General features: G+C 41.5%; 1 long non-coding RNA gene across 16 annotated transcripts; it reads right to left on the bottom strand.

Moving 5' to 3' along the window:
- Window positions 1-2725: 2725 nt before the first annotated feature.
- On the bottom strand, window positions 2726-8502 carry LOC123092100 (uncharacterized). Of its 16 annotated transcripts, XR_006444222.1 has the most exons (11): window positions 7695-8501; window positions 7549-7610; window positions 7392-7443; window positions 6900-7053; window positions 6719-6825; window positions 6540-6629; window positions 5841-5927; window positions 5702-5753; window positions 3260-5623; window positions 3030-3104; window positions 2726-2822 (listed from the first exon to the last, which is right to left on the bottom strand). It is a non-coding gene; the product is annotated as an uncharacterized lncRNA (long non-coding RNA). The 16 variants fall into 16 exon arrangements; XR_006444213.1 differs by having other exon boundaries at window positions 3260-3405; window positions 3528-5623; window positions 5702-6629; window positions 7695-8502; XR_006444218.1 differs by having other exon boundaries at window positions 3260-3405; window positions 5490-5623; window positions 5702-6629; window positions 7695-8502.
- Between the last annotated feature and the right edge of the window lie 1775 nt (window positions 8503-10277).

Raw genomic sequence — 10277 nt, 5'->3', positions numbered from 1 at the left:
ACTTGGGAGAAGCTCTTTTCGGATGAAGACTTTTCTGCTCCAAACTGGGTTCGCCACGAGCCTATCAAGCTGCGTCAGAAGAACAAGTGGGACAATGCCACTACCAGGGTTGAGGCTGCTAGGATGAATGTTGATGAGGACGAGGTTGAGGAGGAGGAGGCTGAGGACAGTTTTGCGGGGTACGCTCCTCCATCTACTGAGCCCTCTTGGGCTAAGAAGCTGAAGGCAAAGATGAAGGCTCTGTTCTACATGCAGGCCAAGGGGCAGTACAAGACCCATGTTTCTCAGAAGGAGAGTCGCCAGCGCGACAAGAGGATCTTGAGGACGTTCAGTGATATCGTGGAGAGCGGGTCAGAGAAGAACATTACCCCTGAAGCTGACTGGATGATGAAGCAGGGCTATCAGTGGATCGAGTCAGATGAGGAGTCCATTCTCGTTGCCGAGACCGATGAGGAGATTGTTGGGTGATCTCTGCAGAGGAAGCTACCACCTGTGTTGTAGGTGTCCTCTCTGCCTTTTTGGTGTCTCGATGCCAAAGGGGGAGAGAGAGTAGGATTTGCGAGTCGTGTCTTTTTGTTTTCGTTTCGTTGGTCCTTCATTCGTGTTGCTTTGGTTTGTTGGTTTGCGTTTGTGTTCGTGTGTGTCCCGGAGACTATCATATGGTGTGAGACATATGCACTCAAGCTTATCTTATTGTCTAATATGCTTAGTAGTTTGTGAGCTTTCCTTTATGCTCATACTAGTTGACCCGTTGCGCCAAATGGCGCAGAGACCTGCTGAAGACATGCTGTCGATGAAAATAGTTTCATGTTGCAAGAACCTTCAACTAAATCATGCTATTTTTTAAACATGTTTATTATGTTGTTAAATAATAGTCTGAAAAAAGGGAAACTTTGCATAATATGAATATGTTCAGTTTGAGAATATGGCCACTATGATGAGAGAGTAAAGTTGGCATGGTTGTATTTTTTTAGCAATGGGTTTGGAAAAAGAAAATATTTGTGTGACATGAACAGGACTAGTTTGAAAACATGGTTATCATCATGAGAAACCTGGCCGTGCATCTTTTTCCTGCAAAAAAAGAGGGAAAAAGATAAGAAACCTAAGAAAAAACATGTCTTTGTTGTGCATATACGGGGATATAGGGATCAGGAGGGATTAGGATAGCACATATGTTATTTAGCTCAGCCCACGCAGAGCGATGTCTGTGGCCCGTGAGGAGCTGAATATGAAGCGGTAGGGGGCGGATCCAGCGGAGACTCTCTATTCCTTCTTTCTTTCTCGGTTCCTCAGCTGGGTGATAGAGGCGTTTCCTCAGCCGCCGACCGAAGCGATTTCTTATCTCTTTTGATTTCGGATTTGTCTGCATGCATGGATTTACTTTCCATTCAGCAGAGACCCGCTAAAACCATGTTGTCGATGAAAATAGTTAACACTTTGCAAGGACATATGACGCACAGATCTGTTGAATCCATATGCGCGTTGAAAACGAAATTCATGTTTTAGTTGGTTTAGTTGTGGGCAAGGACATATGATGACCAAATTTACCCCTTTAATAAAAAGGAAATGAAGACTATTGTCTATAATGAGATGTACACACGCTTTAATTTACCTCTGAGCCAAATGGCGCAGAGTCCAATTTGATACCACAGGCTCGTTGAAAATATTTGCATTTTTTCAATATCTTTATGTTTGAGCAAGCGCAAACACCATGTCAAACCCAAAGTGTTTTGAAAATATTTGACTTTGCTAGTAGAAGTAGGTTTTAGCAATCAGGGTAGCATGCATAGAGCCAAATAGCGCAAGGTATATCACATACAACTTTACCACGAAGATGCGTCGTGATATCTTCCTCTACTTAATTATGTTCAAACACATTTGGAGTTCAAACCCATAATTGGTGTCACATCCCTGAATTAAAACCCAAAACACCTACCTTGTGCAACATGGCCTTTTACAGTGAGAAAATTATTGCCACAAACAGTCTAGATGTTACATGTTACATAAGACTTTAGCTTGAGCAACTGTCATACAATAGGTATATAAATTTCCTACGTTTAATCACAGCAGCTAACAATAACCTTTCCAAAGGGCAAACTCCCTTATGTAGTGTTGTCCTTCATGTGTTTTAAAAAAAGGAACCTTTATTTTATTGGCAAATAAACGGTTTGATGGGAACCAAACATTTGGTAGTAGCTTGTCCCACATCTCAATCTCCTATAAAATGAGCGCAAGTGGCCAATACACAATTGTTTCGATACAACAATGGTAAGAGAAATGAGTAATCTTCAAAGAAATAGAACATTTACATTAGTATAGTAGCTTTTTTTACCATGCAGGTGAATTGTATGTAAACTTTATAGAAGAAGGCCAACGCTAAGCAACAACATGTTGCCATACTCATCCTGCTCTCGCTTCTGGTCATCAATCCGGGGAATCAACTCCTGACCAGCGCCTTTAGCAACAACAACGACAGCATGCCCCTTCCCTTCAACATGGAAATCGATCTATGGATTCAAACAACAGTCAACATCTCAGGCTGCTCAGGGTGGCATGAAGAGTAATGTGTCCCATGCTCCTTCCCATAAGTTTGACAAGACCAATGCCATCCATAATATTCACAACCTGACATGTGTCGCATCGATTGCCTACTGAGCACTCTCCACTGCAGTTTGAAACCCAAACGCCTTGTCTATGATTTTGATGTCATTGTCCAAGTTTTTTGGGATCCCTGTAATGGATATCCTCAAACGACACCGTTTAAACTCTTCGAATATCACCACTGCTCCTCTCATTGTTCCATCCCCGCCAATCACATAAACCTGTGATTGCCATAAAAGGAATATTCAGATAGGATAGTAAGATCAAGGCCTGAAGAACATGAACAATTGGCATGTGAACCAACACATTTAACATTGTACTTAATTTTTTTTGACAATAAAAATGGAGCTGGGACCATATACATCAGAAGCTAGCCCTAGCTTGGTTTGTGAAAAAGGCAAAACCAGTTTCTTATGTGCCTAACCCACCAACAAATAAAACGCAGCCTCCTCTACATGCCAATAGTTCCAAGAAAAAGATTAACCATGAGAGCATCAAAATATCTGCAAACATGAAGGCCCTTGCTTGGATTAGACAGGATGAGTACGCCATGATAATCAAAAGGAATAGAAAGATGGATTAAAATTTATAGATCAGTGCTAGGAAGATATTGTCTTGAAGAACGAAAAGTAAGAAAACAATAAAGCAAGCAACGAACCTGCAAAAATATCCTCCAAGTTTTGCATGAAAATCAATCGAATATATCTGTGATGGCATATTTGTCTCTGTCGAGGTACTCTACAGGAGGGTTATCCAAAAAACAGAGTAAAGTTGTTTTTCCTTTTTGAGAGTTTGATAGCAAACCTACAATGCATCAAAAAGGGATTAGAATTGATAAGAAAATAAATCTCTGCTACTTTATAGTCAAAGAACATGGTTCCATTGAGAAAAATACAAAAACATTGAATTTTGACGGTGTAAGGAACCTGTAGTGATATACTGAGCCATAAAGTACTTTGCAATGATATACTCAACCATAAACCTGAAGCTCTACTTTGACGCCAATAAATTTATAACTGGGAATGAAGGAAAATGAAATCATATAATCTTAAACATATTGCAGAAACAGAAGCATGAAGCACACTTCCTTGAAATTTGAACACAAGCGAACATTCATTTAGCATATGGAGCTAACATAAACTTAAGCAAGACTATTCAGATGATCATGGTACATGGTGGATTTATGGTACATGGTACATTCATTTAGCATTCAGAGAAAGCTACTTATAAACCTACAGTAGTCAAGACTCTGCACCTACCATCATCACAACTGTGGACATACGATGTGCTATGTATTGTCAGATCTTTCATTCAAATAGTTTGTAGCACTAACAGACATACAAAGGCTGACCCATGTTATTTCAGTCTTATGACTTTTACTTTAGCAGAACACCCATTTGGTCAATCTTAGTAGAAGAGCACCGAAACAAATTTAGGCGCATCCATTAAGAAAATAATAACAATAGCAGCACCTTTAGGCATATAAATTGGTTAGTAAAACATATCTTCTTTGGATTATTCTACCAGGATAGATAATAAAACTTCACCTCTCAGGTCCCTTTTTAGCATAATGCCAATATATACTTCAAAATAGCATGTCAAAATTTAAAAAATTGGTTGAGATAAAACATGCGATTGATCAGTGTGAGCCACATTGCTTCTATTTTTGAAACAGTTGTAAACATTGGTGATACACTACTAAGGTAAAACTTGATAACATAGGTTTAGTGACTGTATAGTGAAATGTGTATATCCTATATCTCAGGGATGTGATAAATTACACTTCAGCATTTGAATAATAGATTCGAAAATACTAGAAACTTCCCCACTTTGATGTTCCTCAACACAAGGAGCTTGTAACAAATCTGGAACCACTCCAGTCGTATACACGTTAGTCCGTGCCAAACATTTTAACTTAAGAATAATTGTATGGTCTAATATCTTTAGAAATAGCTAAAAATTATTTCTTCTAAGACGGTTACTACAGGTATGAAATCACTCCAGCTGTTAGTACGTATGAAACTTCTTAGTGTTTCCATGCTTCCTATCTGCACACTTCAATTATTTTTTGCAAGAACAAACCAGACTAAGAAAGCATTAGTGTGTTGCATCTTACTCAAGTTACCAAAAGATGAGAGAATGTTTGCCGATAAAAAGTGGAGCAAGGATATAATAACCTTTAAACATCCAAGGAAGTAACATGTAATCCACCCAGCAAGTAAAATAGAGGCGATGGAAAATCTATTCTTCCAAGAACAAGAGGCTAATATATTTTAAGAAAATTGATGGTGAGACCATGCAGTCACAAAGAAATGGTATGGTAGCAACTCTATACAACCTGCTTAACTATTTCCCTCCTCTCAAGATGCAAGTCTTAACATGGCACAATGGAGAAACACGACGCATTCAGGCATCCAATAGCTCCAAAGTGCGCGCAGAATTATAATTATATACTGGAGGCTATCTATTGTAGTGCAGTGTCACATTGCTGGTACAGAAAAGGCTGCTGCAATAATGAGAAGAGAAATATATTTTGGGACTGCTAGATGGATAAATCTTGATTTGAAATGTTAGTAGTGAATTTGTTCTTTTGCTCATGATGTGATTTCTTTTGCTAGGACGAATTAAGCCTGGGTAGAGTAGCACATGTGTGCAGGTTTGCCTATAATAAATTAGTCCTGAACCTGCAGTATGTTTATTTTAGCACTACAAATAATGTATGAAACTGATATTCCTTTCAAAAGTTTTTGTGCGTTCTGTCTCTTCTTCTACTTGATTTGTTCTACATTTTTGTACTGTTGTAAAAAGTTTCTTTACTATTTTATTAGGCTCAGCTAGTGACTTGTCTCAGGCATTATCAACAACCAGGAGCACTTGTAAGCGTCTACCATGAGGAGGTGACCAGTACTCGAACAACTGGATACCACAGGAGGAGGTGTAGACAGATGAACATAATATTCAGGTCGACCTGACCATAACAACATTTTGGCCACCGATATTTTGCATCAAACACCAGCAAATTCTACAAATACACATATCAGAAAGTTCTTCTATTCAGTTACATAATCTAGAAAGGTTAAACCAAGTCATAGAAGCTCACCTTATATAATGAATAGCATCCACCGTGTAGCTTTATCAACGGTACTATTCAACTGAGAATCAGAAAATCTAGAATGATAAGCATAATAAACTTTGTAGATAAGCACCAATAATTTCATGGAACCCAAAACTTCCAATACCTGAACAATCCAAACAGCAACAAAATAGAAAATGGCCATTAGTTAAACAAATGTGAAGTACTGAAAGGCCTAATTCTGTCGAAATTTCTGCCATGATTAAATAAAACTTCTGATTAGCATATTTAGCAAAAATAGAAATTGTCCAGGAACAGTAAAATATGTATGACAGCTAACAAATGTAAGGTTTCACAGATATTTTTTGAAATAACAATTCAGGGTTATGATTCATTGTGCAGAAGGTTCACATAGTTCTGAAAAATATGATCCAATAAGTCTGTACTAACCAATTGTAGAACAAATATTTGGTCGATACGCAACCCTACCATGCTGGAGATTATGCCACATCACACTTTTGCTTCTTTCTACCATGGATGCAATTCACATTGATAAAAGCATCTAAGCATATTGAGAAAGGAACTCGACGAACTCAACAGAGAATGCAAATACAAATTATTAATAGTGCCATAAATATATAATTAGTGCAAATTTAGGAGTGAGCTCACTCTTTTTTTACCAAACTATTATGTGAGAAGGTGAATGATATAATGCATAAAAAACAACAATCAATGTAAGAAAGCAAACCGATGTGCAAGGGCAGTCTTACTCTAAATCATGATTGTTCTTGTAGGATGAATGTGCCTTCATAAGTCAAACAAAATCAGTGTTCCAGAGGAAGAAATAGGGAAAGATAGAGGACACCTAATTGGCTGCTGAGGCCACGCCATGTTGCACCTCCCCACGGTTGACTTTTGTGCCGAGTCGTACTCCTTTTCATGTTCAAATAACCAGCTGGGTAGCAAGATCGCGTAAACCCACAACTCAACATCAAGATGATCAAAAGAAACAAACAAGTAACAAGACCATGTGTGATTGCTTACCTAATTAGACATCTATATAAAACAGAATGACATAGGTAACCTCCTCACAGAACCATGGATGCCTATGCAACCATGGAGGCATCCATACTAAACAGCAACTGAAAACACTTTTACATAATAATCATTGTCAAACAATCAGTCCAGCATCTCAGGAAATACCAGGAAATAAGGTACATCTTACATATGTCAATAGAAGATCAGAGCAGAGGAGAATATAATGATCATTCGGTGCTTCTTCATCTGCGACCTCACACATGCACGAATGTGCCGACAAAGCACAGCATGCTACCATGGATTCCAAAATAGGTATAACGATGGAGACAAGAGTGCACATCCTGTTCAAATGGAACCACAAAAATAAGCAACATAATAGAAGTAGTAAACAACATTCAGGAATATCCCTATTTTAGAAAGAATAAGGTTACTCAACTTGCTAATATTCCTAAACAAAATCAAGACACAGAATCGACCTTTCTAGTTCAGGTAAAGATGATTCTCTCATAATTTGATTGTTAGATTTAAGGGATATATATATATGTAGACACACACACACACACACACACACACACACACACACACACACACACACACACACACACACACACACACACACACACACACATATATATATATATATATTGATTACAGATCCGAACTTCTAGCTAGCACGCACCTGAAGAGCCAGACATGGCAACGATGCATCAATATATACGCATATATATTCCCTAAACCAGTTGCAGCACGAGGATGTCAGCAAACTTGACACAACTGCACTCTTTGTACATCATATATAAGAACAAGGTGAAGCACAAAAAGAGGTTATTAATTACCATTAGAGCCATTGGAAGAAGATAACTATCGAATCTGACGAACGTGGTCTTCTATGTCAGATCTGCACACGTCAAGTTCAAAAATCCAAATATTAGCAAAGTAAATTATGAGTGAGGAAGGAAGTGAGGGAGAAATAGTGGAGCACCTAGTTCGTCGCTGGCCTGCGTTGCTCAAGTCGCCTCCAACAGGCACGTGTTGTCCTCCTTATACTCCAGATGCACGAGGCAGCCATTGGAGGAGAGATGAGCTCCTGCTTCCTCTCACCTTCCCACTGCCTGTTCACCTCGAGCTCCTTTCCTAGTGGAGGGTGGAGGCAGAGGTGGCGCCTCATGGTGCAGAGGAGGCGACGACGCGGTGGCGCGACAATTCGACCTGCCGGCCGCCGGCATGTGCTCCCGAGCCCCACTCCCCCTTCGCCTCATGTCCTCCCTGCTCCATCCTCTCCCACGCCGCCACCCCCTCCCCGCTCGCCTCGATGGCCTCCTCTCCTCCTTGTGCCGCTGGTCCCCTCCTTTCTCCCTGGAGCAAAGATGCCCCAGTAGGGTTAGAACACCGGGGCTCTCCCTGACCTCTCCTCTCCTTCCTTCTCTCTCACATCCTCCCCCTAATTTCTTTGCTTTCTCGATCCACAGCAACAACATCTACATGGACGTCAGCAGCAGCAACATCTCTGGCTTCCTCCTTCCACTACATCCCCACCCCTCCCCTCCATGGGAGATGAGAGGACGAGCACGAGGGAGGCGGCGAAGCTCCTAGGGCGGAGGCAGGGCGATGAGGAGGGAGGGAGTGGCGGCGGCAGACGAGGGAGGAAGGAGAAGGAGGAAGGGAGTGGCGGCTATGGATTGGGGGTAGGGTTTGTGCGGTTGGGCCCGCTGCGCCCATGACGCGTGCGCTCGCACGTAGCGCGGCAGGAGAGGCTGCCCTGCGCGCACCCAAAAAATTGGCACGCAGCCAATTTGATCCAGCCCTAGCCCAAACGTCATACCCGTCTAAGTTTCACCATGTGGTTAAAATGAGGCAGATGAATTTCCAACGAGGATGCAACGGGCAGCAGCGAAAAAAAGAGCACGCTGACCATGATCGAACGGCCATCAAAGGAAGCAATCGAGGGAGCCCTGTCTATATGCGAGTTGGCTAGCCTCTATTTTGTTTTAAATACATTACCTTGCATCCATGCTTAGTGTCATTTATATTGTTGTAAGGAATGCCTTGTCTATAAAATATAGGGGGGGTGTTGATCCTAGCATGTGTGTCGTGCAGTCCAAAGCATATCTATAGAGTGCACACATCTAGGGGGGCTGTCTATATTTTATAGATGTTGGGTTTGCTTATGTTCATTTTATATCCTTTTGTGCAGATCCTGTATTGCCATCAATCCAACAAAAGGGGGAAGATTGTAAGGGCATATTTCTCCCTATGTGGTTTTGGTGATTGATGACAATGCATTTGCGGACTAATCATGTGCATTGAGTATTTCAGATATCTGATATCTAGGCACAAGACGATTCGGTGCCCCTCGGAGCCTAATGAAGACCGCGTTTCTCTACGTTTCTTTTTGGTGGATTTGAGTCGTCGGAAAGCTGTACTATTAAGAGGTGTTCTGCTTCGGAAAGTTTAGGATGGAATCAACACGTACACGTCTGTTCTTGTGCACCATCTTTCCTTTGCTTCTTTAGAGCACTGACAATTTATTCGTGTCTTCACAAAATGAAGGACTCCAATTGCTATTGTGTTGTGGCATGCGGTAGTACAGCTCAAGGGAGCAGTAGTACGCAGTGGCCCATGGTAGTACCGGCCAGGGAAGTGGAAGTACCACGCTATGCGGTAGTACCGTCCCTCAGGAGCGGTAGTACCATGGCCTCTAGCCCACCACACTGACGTACGCGGAAGTAGGCGTGGAAGTATTTTTTTACATCCGTGCCCTGCGCGGTAGTACCGCTCCCTATGTGTGGTAGTACCTGATACGTCTCCAACGTATCTATAATTTTTGATGGATTCATGCCATGTTTAGAATATATCTACATGATTTTGGTATGATTTGGTTAGAACTAACCTGGACTGACGCTATTTTCAGCAGAACTACCATGGTATTGTTTTTGTGCAGAAATAAAAGTTCTCGGAATGCGCCGAAAAACAACGGAGATTTTTTCTGGAAAATATAAAAATACTGGAACAAAAAGTTATCAGAGAGGAGTCCCGTGGGGCCCACGAGGGTGGAGGGCGCCCCCCTTTGCCTCGTGGACATCCCTGGGTCCTCCTGACTTGTTCTCGACGCCAAACCTCCTATAAATGCAGAAACCTCTGAAAAATAACCTAGATCAGGAGTTCCGCCGCTGCAAGCCTCTGTAGCCACCAAAAAACCTCTCGGGACCCTTTTCTGGCACCCTGCCGGAGGGCGAAATCATCACCGGTGGCCATCTTCATCATCCCGGCGCTCTCCATGATGAGGAGGGAATAGTTCACCCTCGGGGCTGAGGGTATGTACCATTAGCTATGTGTTTAATCTCTCTCTCATGTTCTTTATATGGCACGATCTTGAAGTATCGCGAGCTTTGCTATTATAGTTTGATCTTATGATGTTTCTCCCCCTCTACCTTCTTGTAATGGATTGAGTTTTCCCTTTGAAGTTATCTTATCGGATTGAGTTTTTAATGATTTGAGAACACTTGATGTATGTCTTGCATGTGCTTATCTTTGGAGGCAATGGGACATTCACGTGATCCACTTG

Source organism: Triticum aestivum, chromosome 4B (assembly GCF_018294505.1).
Source record: "Triticum aestivum cultivar Chinese Spring chromosome 4B, IWGSC CS RefSeq v2.1, whole genome shotgun sequence".
Lineage (NCBI taxonomy): Eukaryota > Viridiplantae > Streptophyta > Magnoliopsida > Poales > Poaceae > Triticum > Triticum aestivum.
Note: the sequence above shows the minus strand (reverse complement) of the source record. Positions and strands in the feature narration are given on the sequence as shown.